Genomic DNA, 19,581 nt, shown 5'->3' with positions numbered 1-19,581 from the left:
TCAGATCCTCTTCCCTAGGAGATGAGCCTAACTCCTCTTCACTTCCAGCCTCCAGGAGTCCCACAGGAGGCCATGAAGTGGCTAGCATTGTCCCCAGGGAGACATACAGGACATATGCTTGCCCTGTCCTTTCAATCTCCCTGGTAACGCACTCTGCTCCTCACCAGCCCCTCTGCTTCCTCTCAGGGGTTTGGCCCAGGGGCTGGTGAAGGATATTGCTCTCAATCAGCTCTTAAAAGGGCAGCAGAAAGTCTCAACACATCTCAGGAGGGAGTCTCCCGTCTAGATCCTCTACAGAAAAGGAGAAATCTCTAAAGCTGGGGTACTTTGAGCGAGGCACTACCATCTCTAAACTAAACTTCCCAGAATTAAGCACACATGGGGACCTAACTTCATAGGTGCTTATGGTTTTAAAAAATGAAACACCCCAAACAAACAACAAATAAACAAAAAACAAAAAAAACCTTGCAAAGCTGAAGAGCCGTATAATTCTCTCTTACCTGGTTCATGAGGGCATAATTAAGGTGGAGTGGAAATTACCTAGCAAGTCCTTCTTGTGCCTAAGGATTAAAGGTCTTCATTACTCTGCATAAAGTTAAGCCTGCTGTGTCCTCATTAGTGAAGGGGAAAATAATATTAGCTGAGGGAGTATTTCTGCCATAGTCACAGACAGGAGAATAAGGTCTCTCAGACTAAATTTGGAGACATCAGCCTCAGCCCTTAAACTATTGACTGTAATTTCTTATTGTGGAATTTGTGCTCAGTTGGGATGCCATTGTGAGTGTGAGCAAAAATCCTAAAACTGAAATACAGCAACAACAAAACCACTACACCCAAGCTACTTTTAACTAGATCTTGCTAGCAGCTGTCAGGATGATGCTTCACCTGGCTCTGACTTGCTGTACATTCAAAAACTTCCAAAGATGTGTCCTGGAAGTCAACTATAGCTCTGCTTGAAGAAACTGGAATTGCGGGCTCACCTCTGATATCCTTCCAAATATTTGTGCTTATTTGCTCTTGGGGGGAACAAAGACAAAGCAGTCACTGAGGCTTCAGACAAGGGAACAATTCCCTCCCACCAATGAAAGAGCTGTTGAGCTCCCTTATCTCAGCACGTGTTCCCTTTGAAACTGTGGCTTCTCCAGGGTCTGGCGTAGAGATTACACATTAGGGAGAGGCCATTGCCATCTAGAGAGTTGGAAGAGCAAGGCTGGGATTCTCTGAAAACCCCATACAACTCCTAAAGCTCTGTGGGGAAAAAAAGCAGTGATTTTTGTGGGCAGAGAGATCACACACATTTTATGAGGTCTGAAAGGCTCCTACAGGCTCTTCCATCCACACTTTTTCAAATGCTGGGGAGTAGATATCCTCACCCCTGCTGAGGCAGCCTTTGGTAGAAGGGTGTTATGGAACAGAGTGCCCCAGTAAGTTTTCAGTTCCTGTTCAGTTCTACATGGGTGTGACACGCTGTACCTCAAAGTAGTACCTTGAAAACCCATGTTCATCTTTGTGATATGATTATATGTTTTGTGCAAAGTATGCCTTGTGAGGTATCATTTTGCAAGGTCTTGATTTGTTGAACAATAGTATCCTATTGGATTGTATGTACTATCATTGTATGGAAAGTTATGAGGTACTACTATATATATGTTAGACATATGTTGTGAGGTTGGGAACACCCACCACCAGCCTTTCAGTTACAACAAAGGAGTAGCCGTCACCGGCCAGACGGTCGTTAATGGCTCTTTAACACCCAATCTACTATCCCAGAGACTTCTTGGAGAAGGCACCTACGCAATGGAGACTGCTTGACCAATGGGGACTGACTGACCCCCATGTCACAGCAAGGATCTTTCTAGAAGGTGAAGAAGGTGTAAAAAGAGAGAAAGTGACATCATCACTTGGCCTTTCCCCGCACCCATCTCAACATCTGGAAGAAGGTCTGGAAGAAAAAGACTTTGAACTGAGGGACTTTGGTCCCAGGCTGGAAAAGGGTCCAGTCCGTGTATTGAAGAACTGTAAGTTGCTTGTGCCATCTGTTGGGGTGAGAAAAGCTGTTTGACTCAGCTCTTGCTTAGTCTAAAAGTTTAGGATTTAGAACGCGTGTTTACTTTTTTATTTCCTTAAGGTAACTATTTCTGACCTTTATGCTACCACTTATAATCGCTTAAAATCAATCTTTCTGTAGTTCATAAACTTATTTTAATATTTTGTCCTTACCAGTGAGTTTGTCTAAAGTGCCTGGGAAATCTCAGGTTACAAAGGCCAGTGCATGTTCACTTTCCTTTGACAGTGTGGTGAACTAGGCAGTGAATGTACGCTGGCCAAGCTTCTGACCAGTGCAAGATGGTACAGTTCTGGTGTGCAAGACTAGAGAGCTGGGGGGAATTGAATGGAGCCTCCCTATTGATGGTTTAGGAATGGCTGGGAGATCATTCATGTAACTTGGTTGTGTGCCTGCCTGTGGATAGCTGTATGAGTGCAGTGCCTGTCAGAGGCTTGCAGCTTGACATCAACAACACCGTGTGAGAGGCAGCCCAGGCTGGTGGTTTGGAGGGCTCAGCAGTCCCACAGTCCAGGTTGCACCCGAGGGACCCCGTCCCAATGGGTCGATTGAAGTCTTCTCCCTCCTACACTCTGGATGATTTATTGTGCTCCATGTCTGACCTCGAAGATTGTTTGACCAGGAGAGGACTGAGAAAGGAAACATTTGGTCTTACATGTGACTTTTCCAGAATTGCCAACTTCAAGAGATCCATAATGATGAGTCGGACTCTCCAAAATCGTGAGATCGGCCAACAAATCACGAGATCAGAAGAAAGATTCTATTGCATTTTTTCAGTCTGTCTTTTGATTGTTGAGCTCCCTCTGCCCATCCCCTGCGTGTGACAGTTTGTGCTGCCTGCTCTGCCAAATGTACTGAATGAGATGACTTTGGACCATGCTGCAGGAGCTCTCACCCTCATATCTGCCCATTTCCTACTCCCATCCAGTCCTTCCATCAGTTTAGTCCTGCCTCAGTTCAACCCACCCTATTGGCCCCCGCGGCCCACTCAGTTCAGCCCCCCTCCTCCCCAATCTACTCCTTTGAAAACAGAGTGGATGGGGGGAGACTCAGCTGGCTTCTGGCAGGGCTGAACTTCTCACAGGACTCTGGAGCTTCTCACGTCATTGTGAGACGGGCTGCAAGACTCTCCAAAATCCTGTCTCTTGGGAGGGAAAAAATTGCAAAAGTTGGCAATACTGCTTTTCTTTCTAGGACTCTCCACGCCAGACATTCTGAACTTCCTTCAGAGGATTGTATTATGTCCAGGTTTTTTTCCTGGCTACTCCTCACTTGTTAAGTAGTTTGAAAAGGAAGAGAGTGTTTCTCCAGGAAATCTCTAAATTTTTTGTCAAGGCTCTGCTGCAAATGGTTTGAGTTAAATAGCACTTTTATACACTTAGCATTTTTCAGCTTTGAAAGCTATTGTTCTGGAGCCATCTTTCTGAGCGGTGGTTCTAAGCCCAGGATCACAGCAAAGGTCTGGTCTGCTTTCAGTTGCCATGGAAATGAAAAACACCCCACTGTGACACCTGTCAGAGATGGAGCATCCTTAACTGAAAATTCACAGATAAAACAGAATTTTCCCTAGCTAGCAACAATAGGTAAGCTTGTTAGGCAGATTTTTCACTAAAGGGTTAGCAGTGAAATAATTAGCAATGTTGACACTGAAATTGTGATCATTAAATTTCAGATTTAACACACCATTGAAATAAGTGGGACAGTTCACAGCTATTGTTTCAGGCTGCCCTCAGACCTGGAAGAAAACAGGAAAAATTTTCTTTGCAACCACAAAGACCAAACATTTTCTTAAAAAGAAAAGTTTAGAATCTGTTACAAAATTATGAGGTGGTAGATACTTTAGTAAACGGTACAGCCATGGGACTGCAGAATACATGGGGCCCTGCTCTTTTGTTGTCCACACAATGGCACCAACCTTGCCCTGGTTTTATCAAGAATGGTCCCAAATTTCTATTTGCTGGAACCTCCTTTGTTCTGTTCCACCCCCTTATATAGCTTTGTCACAAGGCGGGAATCTTTTGTCTCTCCAGGTCCCCGCTCCCCTTCTAAATGGAAAAGCCCCAGGTTTAAGATGGATTCCAGTACCAGGTGACATGGCCACATGTTCTGTGAGACCCCAAGCCTTCATTCTTCCTGGCCTGACCCACAGGAAGGCTTGCAAGTAAACAGAGCCATTTACAACCAATTGTCCTAGTTGACGGGAGCCATTAAGATTCCAAACCACCATTAATGGCCCACACTTTGCATAATTACAATAGGACCTCAGAGTCATAGTTCATATTTCTAGTTTCAGATACAAGAATGATACATTTATACAAGTAGATTATAAGCTTTGTAATGATACCTTACAAGAGACCTTTTGCATGAAGCATATTCCGGTTACATTATATTCACACTTATTAGCATATTTTCATAAAATCATATGGAGTGCAACATCACAGTTGCTACCATGAGGAGACATAAAGAAAGGAGGGGACATTCATTCACCTTCATTCAGTAGAGTGAACCGTCCTTCTCCTCAGGGGATGGAATAAGGAAAGGCAGAGGAGCTGGAATTGAGAAAAAAGGGAATTCAAGGGTGACCCTGGGAGGGAAAGTGTGACCCATGAACCCCTCTATGCCAACTGGCAAAGGGGTATAGGAATGCCCTGATTTTGGTATGTCCATTCCAGTTCACCAAAGAATGTTGCATGAGATCTCAAATGAAAGCCAGGGTCACACTGGTCGTTAATATTGTTGTCAAACGTCTGTACAGATACTAGGTAAGGAGTTATGTATGTATACTGAAAATATGCAGAGTTGACAAACAGGTTTTCTTTTCAGACAAAGATTCACCTGTCAGCACGTAAATTAAGCACTGTAAGCCAACACAATGGCTACACAGCTGCATATGACGTTACCAGAGGGATGTGAGCAGCAGCACACCAGAAAAACAACCCACGGGGTGGGGGGAGGGTTATGCTGCCTCTGAGTATAGACATTAACGTTGTGGAGATAAGGAAAAGGCAAGGAACATACCTTTTTATGCTGTGCCTGAGAAGTGAATGGGCAGTGCATTTACCTTTGTGAAAACAGGATCTTCAGCAACCTTGACTGGGGAGAGGAGGTTAGCTTAAGTTAAGTTTAGTCTCTAGAAGACATGTAATGGTTTTGCATTATATGTAACCCTTTTATTTCCATTATCCTTACTCACTATCTCTTGAATCTTTGATGATAACCATATTGTTGTTTTCACTATATATATGTCTCAGTGCTGTGGTATTAAGCAAAATGTTGATCCTGAGTTGAACCATACAAGCTGGCATGCACACTGCTCCCTTGGGGACAGCAGACATGATATTTCGTGTGAGTGTTTGGTGGAGAAGGGGCTGGACACTACAGGGGAATGCTTCAAAGCGGCTCGGGGACTGGGGTACACTTGTTGTTAAACTGCAAGACAATGAAAGGGCTGGCATTGCCCAGGAGAACATGCTTGGGTAGCTAACATGCTGGGGGTGTCAGGGAGCTGACACCCAGCTAAGCACAAGCATGTCTCCCTCATGCTGCAGGCTGGGGAGTAACAAGTGTAAGGCTGGCTTAGCTCACTGATGCTCAACCAGAGGTACGTGTACCCCTTGGCGTATGCAGAAGTCTTCCAGGGGGTACATCAACTCATCTAGAGATTTGCCTCGTTTTACAATAGGCTACATAAAAAGCACTAGCAAACTCAGTACAAACTAAAATTTCATACAGACAGTGACTTATTTATACTGCTTTGTATACACTGAAATGTAAGCACAATATTTATAATCCAACTGATTTATTTTACAATTATATGGTAAAAATGAGAACGTAAGTAATTTGTCAGTAATAGTGTGGCTGTGACACTTTCGTATTTTTATGTCTGATTTTGTAAGCAAGTAGTTTTTAAGTGAGGTGAAACTTGGGGGTACACAAGACAAATCAGACTCCTGAAAGGGGTCCAGTAGTCTGGAAAGGTTGAGAGCCTCTGGCTTAGTTGACATAAGCTGGCCCAAGTTAAGACAAGACATGTCTGAACAAGTAACTGCTGAACAAGCCCAAATACATAATTGCTGAAACAATTAACTATAGTGAATATATTTATAGTAAATAAGGGAGGCAGAAACTAACTAAACTAAATACTGTGGGTATGTCTGTAGTAAACAAAGTAGGCAGAAAGACCCTGAACTGATAAGCTTGCCTTATGAAATCTGCAAAGTGATTGGTCCATACGTAATCTACAAAGCATTTAGTCCATTCACGGTCTGCAAAGTGATTATACTATACATGCAAGAAGTATAGATGTTAGTAGCTAAGAAAGATCTATATAAATGGTGTGGTGTGTGACATTAATTGGAATCATGGTATTACCCTGTACCTACACACCCTCCATCTGGGCCTGGCCAGCACGGGCAAAGAGCTGTAACATGCCTCATAAAGTAAATTGAATAACGAACTAGAGTCGAACTGAGTTTTTTGGATCCCAGAGAAGTGGATGAACTGTTCTTCCAGAACTAGACAAAGTGTTCTGCATAAGTGAGTGGAAAAGCTCCTGGCAGGAATCCCAACAACAAGTTGATTCACAGTCCTGGGTACTCCAAGAACTGTTACAGTGGCATAGGAAGCTGCAACAGGGGAAGGAAGAAAGGGGAGAGGCACCCTGAAAGGCCACATCCTATAGAATTTAGAGGGGAAGAAAGCCCGTTGAGGTGTACGGGAATTATTCTTAAAAACCTACAGAATTTAATAGAGAATTATATCCTTTCTGTGGGTCTTTTGTAGTCTACAGGACAATTCAGAAGCCAATAGGAACAGCCTCTTTATGGCCTTCTTCCATAAGGAACTGCATGTTACAACAGAAAGCTTGCCAATAGGGGGTGTTATCATCGGCGTGCGCAGGGGATGTGTCGAAGCACACCCTAATCAGGGCCACCCCAAGCGCAAAAAAAAGGGTGGCTGGACTTCCGGAGATGGGGGGCGGGGGAGTCTGGGATGGGGGGGCCCCGACCCGGCCTTTTTCTCCACCCCCGCTCTCCCCTGCCAGGGCAGAAGCTTGGTGGTGCTGCGCGCCCCGGGCTCTGTCCTGCTGCTCCACGGCAGCTGGCAGCCAAGCTCCCGCCTCTTCCCCCAGTGGGCTGCGTACTCGCCCCGTCTCCTCTCACTCTCTCTCCCTTCCCCCCGGTCAGCTGAGTACTGGGGAGAGAGAGGAGGAAGTGGAGAGGAGGCGGGGGCAGGGCCTTGGGAAAGGGGGTGGAATTGGGGTATACTCCCTCCAGCCCCCTGCTGTGAACCGCTCAGGGCAGGTGGCTGGGAGTACCCCCACGACCCCAGCCCACCTCCCCAGCCCTGACCCCTGCATCCCCCTCACACACTCCCAGCCCCCTGCCCTGACTCCTGCAACCCTCACCGACACCCAGCTCTGACTCCTGCACCTCCATACATACCCAGCCTCCCCCCACACCCCATGCCCTGACTCCTGCACCCCCCACACATACCCAGCCTCCCCCCACACCCCATGCCCTGACTCCTGCATCCCCTCACATCCCCACCCACACCCTGAGCACCAAACGGGGAGCTCCTGCACCCTCCCACCCACATATCCACCTGCACCCCTTGCACCAAATGGAGCTGCCCCAGGTAAGCGCTCCACACCCCAACCTCCTGCCCCAACCCTGAGTCCCCTCCCTCATTCCAGCTCCTGGCCAGACCCTGCACCCCAACTCCCAGCCTGCTCCTGCACCCTAACTCCCTCCCAGACCCTGCCTCCCCAGCCCTGTGCTCAGTGCACCCCCACCATCAGCTCGGTGCAGAGAGAGACAAAGAGAATGTGCTAGAACCAGGGAGAAAGTAGGTACCCGCTCTATGTGGGCAGGAGTGGGGGGGATCCTGTTTACCCCTTCCCCAGCCCTGCTGCACTTGCAGTTTACCCCCAGCCCCTCCCTTGCTCCAGGGCCCAACCCTAGCTCCCGCCCCGCTTGTGCTTTTGCCCCTGGCCCCTGCCTTGCTCCAGTCAGCAGGGACTAATCCTCCTTCCATGCCCCACTGTGCTCATCTTGCCCCTGGCTCCTGCCTCGCTCCAGCTGGGGACCAATCCTCCTCCCATCCCCACCATGCCCAGCTGTTAGGGTGGATAAAAATCAATGACTTTAAAAAAAAATCAAAAATATCCAATTTTTTTATTTAAATTGGATTTTTGAGGAAAAAACATATCTAAAGATAAAGATATCTCATCATGGAATAGGGATTATAAATTCTAATTCTATAGTATGAGAGAATATATTCATGTAATGTTTAAGAAAAGTTTTGTAAATGCGTTCTAATAGTTCATGAATTAGGGACCCGATCTTATGGGGTTCCAGGGACTTCTGTATAGATTATTTAGGTTAATCTTTCTATCTACCCAAGGGGACTCAGTGCTCATTCTAGAAGATACCATCAGAAATGCTTAGTTTTGCAGTTGTATTATGTTGTATTATGCAATAAGCGCCAAATCGTGTAATATAAATGTTGTAGAAATGTACTTAAAGCTCGCGTTCACTCGCAGCATGCGTCCCCACTACTGCGACACCGCATTACCATTGGTCCTACCCTTCCCCCTCCAACTACTATTCTAGAAAATTCTTTGACCTATATAAACGGCCGCGTCAGGCATGCCCAGCTCAGTGTCTACAGTGTTTGTAATCTTTGTTGCGTGTACTCTACTGAAATAGCATAATAAGCCCGTGGCTTTATGTTTTAATTCAATTGTTTGATACCCTCTTTTAATTTTAAAATACGGATCGGTTTGTTGTTAATATAAGAAAAGGAGCAGACAAACTGAATTATAATGAATGTGCTGATAGTAGTGCAAATACCTCGGACTCCTCTGCTAAGAACTTACATGAAGATAATGCTGCCACCAGTTCCAGTGCGTACAATAAACTGAGTAAAAAGAAAAGGAGTACTTGTGGCACCTTAGAGACTAACCAATTTATTTGAGTATGAGCTTTCGTGAGCTACAGCTCACACGAAAGCTCATACTCAAATAAATTGGTTAGTCTCTAAGGTGCCACAAGTACTCCTTTTCTTTTTGCGAATACAGACTAACACGGCTGTTCCTCTGAAATAAACTGAGTAATGACCAACAGAAACAGACTTTGTCTCTTAGTTCAGGTCAGCGTAGTTCCTATTCAAAGCCATCAAACATTCTATCTGATGACCCCATCTGTGATATTCCAAAAAAATAGATTAGAACGCCAGTCTCGATTATCTAGAGGTCCTTATCAGCCTAGATTGAGTATGTTTCGTAGAAGTAAAATAGGGAATAAACAACGAAGTTTCAGTGCGATTGGTATGAAAAGTATAGGTGGTTAGAATATAGCTCAACAGAGGATGCAGCATTTTGCTTTTACTGCCGTTTCATCTCCTCTAATGATGCAGCAAACAAAGGTCACACTGATCCAGCATTTACTGATAAGGGATTCAGAAACTGGCATAGGGCTAACGAATATTTTAAAAACCACCAACTGTCAAAACCTCATGTGTTGAGCTGTTCTTCATGGTCAAGTTTTAATGAACGGATGAGGGCAAGCAGGCTTATCTGTCTAAACAAGAAGAAGAACGGTGCCATAACCGAAGTGTAATGGAGCGACTGATTGACGTTGTTCTGTGTTTGGCGAAAAGTGGGAGACCATTCAGGGGTCACAATGAAAAAGCTCACAGTTCTGAGAAAGGTTTATTTCTAAGTCTTGTCAATATGCTTAAAAAATATGATCCCGCAATGGCAAAGCATGTGCAACAATCTCTTTGAAACTCTACCTATCTGAGTAATCGCATCCAAAATGATTTAATTGTAGCCTTGCACAACGTTGTGCAACAAAAGATTGTGTCTTCGCTAAATGGAAAAATGGTCTCAATAATTGCCGATGACACTACTGATTGTGGACACCATGAACAGACCTTCATTGTGTTGCGGTATTTTGACAATGAAAAACATAGTCCAGTTGAACATTTTGTGTCTGTTCAGAGACTATTAACAGTTGAAGTTCAGTCTATTTTTGACCAGTTAAATGACATCCTTGGCATTCTTAAAATTGACTGGTCATCAGTGATGTCTGTCTGTTTTGAGGCGCAGCTATGTCTGGATGTACTGTGGGAGTTCAAATGAAATGTAAAGAAAGAAACAGTGAAATACTCTATGTACACTGCTATGCGCATTGTTTGAACCTCATCCTAGAAGATGCATGCACTGCAAGTAAACAAAACAGAACTGTCTTTGATTTTTTTCGTGTTATTCAGACTTTTTATGCCTTCATGGAGGGGAGTCCTGTGCGATATAAAGTAATGGAGAAGATTTCACAAGAAGTAGGATCCCAGTTGAAGACTTTGAAGTTCCTGTAAAATACAAGATGGGCATGCAGAGCAGGAACAGTGGCTGCTGTAAAACAAAACTACTCCATCATTTTACAAGCTTTACAAGAGATTATCGAAACAACTCTCCTTGCTGACGCTAAAATAAAAGGGGCCTTATCCATGAACTAAATTCATTCAAGTTCATCTTTGCCCTTCACATGATGCACCCTATTTTCCAGATGGTGGTAAAAGTGAGTAAGGCTCTTCAAGCTCTAGATCTCAACTTACTGCAATGACGAGTGAAAAGCTTGTGTAACTCTTTGGCTGCAATGAGAAGTAGCCCAGAATATTTTCAATCTATTTTCAATGACAGTGTGAAAATGTGTGTAGAGAATGATACGTCGATTCCTCCAGTTAAGAAGAGAAAAACGTCCACTCGTATTGATGATGCGTTTGAGTCCCAGCATCACTTTGATACAGAAGAGGAGCAGGAGAGAATAATTTCATTTTACCCACTCGTAGACTTTGTGATTACAGGCATTGACCAGCGATTTGAACAGGAGACTTGTAAAATTGTGCCTGCAATGGGAAAACTGCTGAGCTTAGACATTGGCAGGGACAATATGAGAATCATTGCCAACAAACTAGCACATGTAAAAAGCAAACTAAGAAGTACCATGTCCCAGCAGCGCCTTGACTCACTCATGATTTTGTACATTGAACAAGAATTGGCTTTGTCAGTTAATTACAATGATGTGATTGAGCAATTTAAGTCCATAACACTTGGTGAGGGACGTCTCATTCTCTAGGACAGGAAGATGAAGAGACCTTCATCTGTTGTGGTCAATTTGGGTTAGCTCATTATCTGGTTAAAGATAAAGATCATGAAAATTGACTGTATCTTTGTATATGCCTGGTTATCACTACAGCAAAAATTTGGTATTTTGTGTCTCATTTTTTAAGTTTGTATATTTTAAGTAAAGTTTAGTTGTTAATTTAAAAAACATTACGTTTAGTTAAGTTTTAGTTTCTTTAGTTGTTTGATGAATAAAAATAATGTCCTTTATGATTGAGTATTCAATAAATAAAATTCCCTGGGTGCACACCCTAATTAAATGTGCTGCGCATGCCTATGGGTGTTATAGTATGATTATGCATAGGGTCATGCATAATGAACTTAGAGAACTCATTTCATGACAGGTTTGAAGAGGGATGACAGTACATGTGGAGGAAGGAATGTAGCCTGTATATCACACAGTTTTGGATCTCTCATTATGTCTGCACACAGAACATGGTGCCAGAAGTCAATTGGCTCCTTCAGGTACATGAACTCAGAAACTAAGAATATTGTACCAAAATGCCCCCCATAATCATGGTGACAGATGGCCACGTAAAAGCGAATGTGTTTAACAACTTGACAATTTTTAGAGCACAATGGCAAACCTACTAAATTGTTAAGGGTTGGATAAAAAGGAAAACAAAGTAAGAAAAGCCACACTATTAGATGTAATGGGCAAAGGCTGCCACATAGTCCAACAGCATCTCAGTATGTCAGCAGCAGACTGGGATGACCCTGGTAAAATGCTACACTTGTACAACTGACTAGGTCTGTCGGTGTGTGAAAAAAATGCACCCTGACTGACGTAGCTATGCCAACACAACCCGCAGTACAGACACAGGGTACATCTACACTTAAAACACTACAACAGCACACTGACAAAAAAGATTCTCCCATTGCTGAAGTTAATCCACCTCCCTGAGAGGCAGTAGCTAGTCGACAGAAGAATTCTTCCATTCTACTCTAGGGGTTAGGTCGGGATAGCTCCATCTCTAAGGGGTGTCAATGAAAGTTTCCAGTGTACACCAATCCGCAGATATGTCAATGGAAGAGTGCTTCTGTTGATATAGGTAATGTCATTCAGGGAGGTGGTTTCCTACAATGACAAAAAAGTCCCTTCTGTTGATGTAGGCTGTGTCTACACTATGTGGCTATGCCGGCAATTATCAAATCTTTAACGATGAACTAATTCTTGATAGACTAGTAATAGGGATAAAAAATGCAGATGCTCGAATTAGAATGTTCAAAGAGACAACACTAAATCTCCAAAATCTACAGATGTGTGTAAAGTTATTGGACAAGCTCACAGCCAAATGAAGAGAATAAGTGGGGAAGACAGAGATAATTCACCAAGGAGTATAGGAAAAGTATAGGAAAAGAATGAAAATACACGTACACACAAATTTATGCAAACACAAATGCACGGAGACAAAATGCAAAGCAAGATGTGTGGATACTGTGGAGAAAACCATGAAAATGGAAAATGCCCCATATGTAGGGTCATATGCAATAACTGTGGCAAGAGAAATTCATTATGCCGAAGCTTACAGACAAGAAAAATAAAGAGAAAAATATCAAGGATGCATGCAGAGATTCAAAAAAATGAGATATTGCATGTACATTACATTAATGCAGTGCAAAATAGCAAAAATATACAGTTTATAAAGCTCAGACTAGCACCAAATGCAAAGACCAGGGAGCAGTATACAAAGAAACAGGAAATGTAATGTCAAATAGGCAAAGGGGCATCAGAAAATGTGCTGGGGCACATTGTGGGGCATAAGGAAACATACAAAGAGTTTCAGCATCATGCGCAAACAAAAAAAATAGAAGCAAAATTACAACCAAGCAAAGCCAAATTAAAATTCTACAATGGCACAACCATAATACCATGAGGAGAATGTAAGTTACAAGCAGAATGCCAAGGAAAAAATATACAGGCTGAAATTTCAGGTAGTACAGACAACACAGAAGCCACCGCTTTCAGCTAAAACAAGTAAATGCATGAACCTAATGCTCTACACCTGGGGGAAATGATGCACAAGCAAAACAAAAAACAGCCAGAGCAGACAGTATGCTGTGGCATCCCTACAGCAAAGCTGCTAAGTGATTACAACAATGATTTTGAAAGACTGGGATGTTTTCCAGGCATGTTACACCTAGAAATAGATAAAACAATTCTGAGCCAGAACAGCACCTGTCTCACAGAGCAACCATTGCATTAGGAGTAAAAAAACAGGAGCAATGAAGCAAATGAAGAAAGAGCCCACAAGCTGGCTTAATAACATGGTAGCCATTGAGAAGCAAGCAAGCTGTTTATTAGCATAAACAAAGCGCTAAAAGAGCTCACTTCCAAATGTCTATGACTGAAGAAATATTACCTGACTTGGCAAGAGTAACAGTATTCTTAGTACTTGATCGCAGGGAATGACATTGGCAAGTGCTACTAGATACAGAAAGCAGCTATCAAACCACATTTTAGACACCAGCAGGTACGTACCATCTGGAATCAAACCTCTGGCAGAAGACTATCAACACCATCAGCAAGATGTACCAACAGGGCTTGCTAGGATCAGTGTCATAGCTGATGAAATGCAACCATGTGTAACCCTTCTGCCCATCAGAGTTGGCAGCAACAAGGGCCGGGTTCAGTATCTAGGGGTTCCATTCCAATAACACAATGCAAAATCAGCTCGAGCCCCCATCCAGTGACCTGGGACAAATATATACCACCCCCGCTGTGCGCCTCCAAGAGGCAATACTTCCCCTCTCGCAAGCATGGAGTCTGAGTGTAGCAAAAAGCCTTTTAATAACAGAGATAAACAATGTGGCATTATGTTGGGGAAACACCACGAACAGGATTCATAACACAACCCATGAGCAAAAACCCACCCCAAGCAAATTGGGGCGTGTCCTTTCCCTTGGGTTCTTGAGTCCAGCAACCCGAAATCACCCAAAGTCCCAAAAGTCTCTGTCCCTGGTCAGGGCAGCCCCAGAATTCGAAAGTTTATCTGCAGAGTTCTACCTCCCAACCTTGGTGGAGATGGGGGGGGGAGAAGAGGTAAGGGGGCACCTTACATGATCTGAAGCTGCCCCACAGCTCCATAGGCCTTCACTTCGCTCCACCAGCCAGTCCACAAACTGCTCCGCTCAGCTCCACTCCGCGTCCCACAAGCAGCTCCCGCCGTCCCACGAACTGCTCCACCAGCCAGTCCACAAGCCGCTCCAGCCGTCCCGCAAACTGCTCCACAATATATCTTCAGGCTCCCCCACTACTTAACAACACTCAGTGATTTCAGTTCTTAATCGGTTTTTAGCTCTTTTGTGATTTCAGCTTGTAGTAGGGGAGCCTTAGCGCTGGTGCACCATTAGCCCAAAGTGAATTCAGCTCAGCAGCCTGTAACTAGACTCCTAATGGAATCAACATTAGTTCTGATATGCCTCAGTGGAGAGAGGAGGAAGTGTAATTAACATGCAAGACCCTCACCAGGGAACCCATGCCACCAAGTATAAATACCTGTCCCCAACCTCTCTCAATTCACAGAGTTTTGGAACCCATGTCCCTTGCCTAGCGAGTGCTACTTAGTTGATAGCAAGTCCCTCCATCATAACAAAAGGCCAAGTACAGTTCCAAGCACAGTTCCCATAATCAGGGTAATAACAATTTATTCTTCCTGCCCCAATAACAGAGACACTGGGGATCCCACAGCAGCCAAAGTGACCATTTGGGCAGCTATGGCCTCATTCTTGGTGGGGTGGGTTTCCTATGCAAATGAGATCAGCCCCTGAAGTTCTTTTCCACAACTTGCCACACCTCACCACCAGATGTCAGGGTGGAGCTCATCCTGACTCTGCTTACACATGCAATGTCATACAAGTGAGACAGGGCTTGAGCTATCAGTCCTATAAAAAGGGACAATGGACTAGAGATATGCCCCGGTTGAAAAGGAATGTCTTGCAATAGTGTTTGGGTGTGAAAAGTTCAACCAATATGCTCAAGACCAGGAAATTATTCAAGTAGAAAGTGACCAGAAACCACTAGAAAGCATTCTTTAAAAGCCATTGCTAGCAGTTTCCAAATGCCTTTAGTGCAGGGATGGGGAACCTATGGCTCGTGGGCTGCATCTGGCCCGCTGCTTAATTCCATCCAGCCCACAGCAAGTCTCTGCACCACAGGCCAGAAGCCCTGGGCTTCAGCGCCCCCCCACTCCTCTCCCCCCCACCCCCCCGGGGTACTGGAGCCACAAACACTGGCTCACCCCACTGTGGGGGGAAGCTAGGGTTGCCGGGCTGTTAAAAGTCCAGTCGGCTCTGCGCAGCTCCTGGAAGTAGGGGTGATCGGGGAAGCTCCGTATGCTCCCACCCTTTGTCTGTCTTGTCTGTTTAAATGGTAAGCTTTTTGCGCCAGGGACTGTCACTCGTTACATGTTTGGACAGTGCCTAGCACAATGGGGCCCTGATCTGAGCTGGGGCCTCCAGGCACTACAAAATAAAACAATGATAATAACAAACTCAGAATTCTAGTTTATTTTTAAAAATGTAATACAGTTTTAGTGTTAGGAGAAACTATAATTCTCACTTTTGACATCACAACAGACTAATAAACTGACCACACAGTGAGAAAGCAACAAAGGCAACCAAATAAAGCCAAAATCATTAACATGAAACTTACACTAAACATCCTACCAGGAAGGTGCCGAGAACACTTTGCAGGGCCAAGCCCAGAATAATCAGTCCTGACGATCCAATCTTAAATGCTGCAAACTGATGGAAAACAAAAGTTGAGTTAGGAAAATAAGAATTAAACTACATCCCAAAGGTAATTTTAGTATTAGCTCACTAAATTGAGACATGGAAAGTAAGCCACTCCTTGCTCTATAGCTTCATCTAGTGGAAAAGAAAAGGCAGATTAACTTCATCCAAGCAGTTTTCATAACTTCATCCAAGCAGTTTTCATAACTTCATCCAAGCAGTTTTCAAACCTGTTCAGGTCCCAGCTTTTAACATGCATTGCCTTGGGGCCTGCTCAGGGCAGGCAGCCTAATCTGTTTTGGAGTTAGATTTTCCAAGCTGCAGTAAATTGGCTCTGAGCCAATATGTTACAGGTCAATTTTTCTTATCCATTTCCATATGTCACTATATCTCCTCTACATTTATTTTAGAATTATACACTCGGTACCACAAAATGCAAGGGGGAAAGGAGACATTCAGTATATAATTGATTTTAAAAGAGAGATTACTTACCAGGAGCCAGTAACCTGTTCGTTTCCTCTGTGCATTCAGACTATTCTGTTGAAGTCCTCTCTAAAGTGGTAACCTCAGAAGAGATTGTCCATCTAGATCAGCGTTTCCCAAAGTGTGGTACATGTACTCCTGGTGGTACATGAAAGTATTTCAAGGGGTACGCGGCAGAATTTTTTATTTTACTTTATCATAGTTTTTTTTTAGCAGCAGAAAACAAATCACTCAAATTTAATATATAAGAATGGTGTACACTTGTACAATAGAAACACACAGGTTTACATTGTAACTAATCTGATAACACGTTCAGTAACATCTAATAGCACAGCAGAGCCGATGCAAACCACGTGTGCGCGTTACCGCGGCTCGGGCAATACGCTTGCCTTTGTGGCATGTGCGGAAGTCATACTGATGGATAAAAGATAAAAGTGAATAACTATTGGTAGTAATCTAAAGATCTGGCTACATCAGACAATTGTGACGACAAAATTAGTGAAACATGTGAACCATCTGTAAGTTTATTGAACGTATCAGCAGCAAAGAAAACGAAAAAAGCCTGTAAATATGTTGAAGAATATCTTAAACTGGGATTTTTGTGGACTGGCGATGAGGTGGAGCCTGTTCCACTATGTGTGATTTGTTATAAGACTCTCACAAATGAAAGTATGAAACCATCCAACCATTTCGATAGCAAACAAAGAATACAAGGGAAAACCTGTAGAATTTTTTGAAAATAGGCGCAAAGATCTCCAGAAGTCCCAGAAAACAATTTGTAATGTGACGGGAGGTGAAAATATGAAAGCTTTGGCAGCTTCATATAGTGTAGAGCACTTAATTGCAAAGTCTGGAGCTGCTGAAGAGATTGGCGAGACATAAGTAAAACCTGCAGCCAAAGTAATGGTGCAAGTGATGATTGGAGACAAGGCTAGCAAAACTATAGATTGTGTCCCCCTCTCAAATAATACTGTTCATCGTAGAATCACAGATATGGCTGAAAACGTTAAGCAGCAATTATTGTCAAGAGTACAAAAGAGTCGCTACTATGCACTGCAAGCTGATGAATCCACTGATATTGTGAATTTAGCTAATCTTTTGTTGTTTGTCAGATATGAGCTGAATAATGAAGTCCACGATGATATTTTGTTCTGCCAACCTATGCCAACACCTGCAACCGGAGAAGCTATTTTTAAAGTTATTGATGACTTTATCAAAACTAATGACTTGGATTGGAGTAATTGTGTTGGAATAAGCACGGATGGCGCCAGAGAAAGGAGTTTGATGACTGGTTTGAAGAAGGGAGTTGTTGCACGTACTCAAGCTGTTGCACCAGAAGCAAAAATCGACTCATTGTTGCATTCACAGGGAAGCACTCGCACCCAGAACATGCAGGCAGATCTAAAGCAAGTACTGGATGAAGCTGTGAAAATAATCAATTTTGTGAAAGCCCGCCCTCTGAACGCCCGGCTGTTTTCTCAGTTTTGTGATGAGATGGGCAGTGATTACACACACCTCCTATTTCACACTGAAGTGTGTTGGCTTTCGCGTGGAAAAGTTCTGAATTGCCTGTTTGAGCTGTGAGAAGAACTGCAAGTTTTTTTAGATGAAACCTTTAACCTGTGAGACCGTATACACGACTGGAAATGGCTTTGCAAACTAGCATATATTGCAGATATCTTTGCTCATTTAAACAACCTCAATCTATCTTTGTAAGGGAAACTCATATCCATATTCCATGTTCAAGACAAAGCGAGCACCATGGTCGCAAAATTGAAACTGTGGCATAAACATCTTAGTCGTTGTGAACTGGATTCCTTTCCATTTCTTCATGACTTAGTAATAAACTTGACTAACGAACTTGATAGTGATGTTTTGCAAACCATGAAGCAGCATTTGGAAAGCTTGCAGAAAGATCTTTGTAAGTATTTCCCTGAACCGTACTGCACCTTTGAATGGATAAGGAACCCTTTTATCATCAATGTTCAAACATTGCCAAATAACCTCTCTGATTCAGAAGAACAGCTCTTGGAGCTGGCTTCAGATAGCTTCCTGAAAACAAAATTTGAGCAAAATACACGAACGTCATTTTGGCTGGGGGTTAGCTCTGAATATCCAGCTCTATCCGACAAAGCTGTCAAGTATGTTCTGCCTTTTCCCACCTTGTATTTGTGTGAGATCGGATTCTCTACTCTGGTTGGCATCAAAACAAAAAAATGAAATCATCTTATTGACGTGGAGCCCCATCTTCGTCTTAAGATCACAAACATTGACCCAGATATCCCCACGATAGTGTCTGGTCAAAAGCAGTTCCATCCCTCACATTGAATAATTTGGTTTGTACTGAAACTTTTTCAATACCGAATGAGTAAGTATTAAAACTAGTGCTTTCTTCACTAACCTAATCAAACCAGCGTATTTTAATTTCAGAATGCTATGAATTCACCATATATATTATATACATACATATACACACACACACACATATATATACACACACACACACGCTGTTCTGCCAGACTGTTGATTCGCTTCTATTATTTTAATTATTTATAGTACTATTTCTATATGTAATTATTATTTCTATTAAAATTTTTGTTTCAACTGTATGTAATATAATTTTGTATTTCTAATAAACATTTAATCCAGAAGGAAACAAATTAGGAGTGTGTTATAAAAATGTGGTTACCACCGCCTGCCAAAATTATCTTCACCGGAGAAGGGGAACGCCGGTAAGACGAATGTCTCAAAAGGGGTATGCAACTGTTGTAAGTTTGGGAAACACTGATCTAGATCAACAACAAACTCCTTAATCCTGCACTAAAATTCACACTTCCTGCCTACCTTCCCCTCTACCCTGAGTTCTCTATGTAAACAGGAGCCTGTGGTTCAGGAGAACAAACTGAGGTGGCTGGTGGCCCAGCAGATGCACTCTCTTATAAAGCCTTGGGTACTGAACATTCAATACCATGAGAGGGTGCTCAAGCATCCCGCAACAGACATGGCTTTGAAGAGGGCTCTGTGAACTCGGTGCAGAAGCACAAAACCCCACATGTGAGAGGCTCCCTGATTTCCCACTGCTTGGCCCAATGGAGCAGTGCAGGGAGCCGCC

At 43.4% G+C, this 19,581-nt stretch overlaps 1 pseudogene; it reads left to right on the top strand.

Moving 5' to 3' along the window:
* Positions 1–17,372: 17,372 nt before the first annotated feature.
* Positions 17,373–18,053, top strand: LOC125626189 (zinc finger BED domain-containing protein 5-like; annotated as a pseudogene).
* Positions 18,054–19,581: the final 1,528 nt, after the last annotated feature.

This window comes from Caretta caretta, chromosome 1 (genome assembly GCF_965140235.1).
Source record: "Caretta caretta isolate rCarCar2 chromosome 1, rCarCar1.hap1, whole genome shotgun sequence".
Taxonomy (NCBI): Eukaryota; Metazoa; Chordata; order Testudines; family Cheloniidae; genus Caretta; species Caretta caretta.
Note: the sequence above shows the minus strand (reverse complement) of the source record. Positions and strands in the feature narration are given on the sequence as shown.